General features: G+C 34.9%; 1 non-coding gene across 1 annotated transcript; it reads right to left on the reverse strand.

Moving 5' to 3' along the window:
- Nucleotides 1-228: 228 nt before the first annotated feature.
- On the reverse strand, nt 229-302 carry TRNAN-GUU (transfer RNA asparagine (anticodon GUU)). The gene has a single exon. It is a non-coding gene; the product is annotated as a tRNA-Asn (tRNA).
- Nucleotides 303-553: the final 251 nt, after the last annotated feature.

Genomic DNA, 553 nt, shown 5'->3' on the forward strand with positions numbered 1-553 from the left:
GCCGGAGCTCGATGAAAAAAATGAAATGAAACAGAAGACGATAATAGTGACGAAAAAATGAGTTTTGTAAAAACGCTACCCCGAAATAAAAGGGAACGTTTCCGCCGGAGCCATGGAAAAAGTATTCACTACTGCTTACAGCGCCTTCATTCACTCGTCTTGCTACTTCGGAACTGTTCAGCGGACACGTGGAGTCGAACGTCTCTCTAGACCTTGCAGTTGTAAAAACGCTAGAAGGAGGGCTTGAACCTCCGACCTTGTGGTTAACAGCCACACGCTCTAACCAACTGAGCTATTCCAGCTATACATTCTATATATACGCCAATGTTAAATATATCAAATTTCTGGTCTTTGCTATGTTACGAAATAATTATCTAGATACCTTTAAAATTTACATATCACCTTTGTGAATAAGTTAGATTATTTAATTATCAATTGAAATCATCTAAAGATGTTTAGATATACGATACATTTTAAACATATATTACTTTTATGTTTTGAATCACCTTTTAAATGATTAACTCAAAAATTTAGACAAAAATTCCTAATATTT

This window comes from Solanum lycopersicum, chromosome 12, assembly GCF_036512215.1.
Source record: "Solanum lycopersicum chromosome 12, SLM_r2.1".
NCBI classification, from domain to species: Eukaryota; Viridiplantae; Streptophyta; class Magnoliopsida; order Solanales; family Solanaceae; genus Solanum; species Solanum lycopersicum.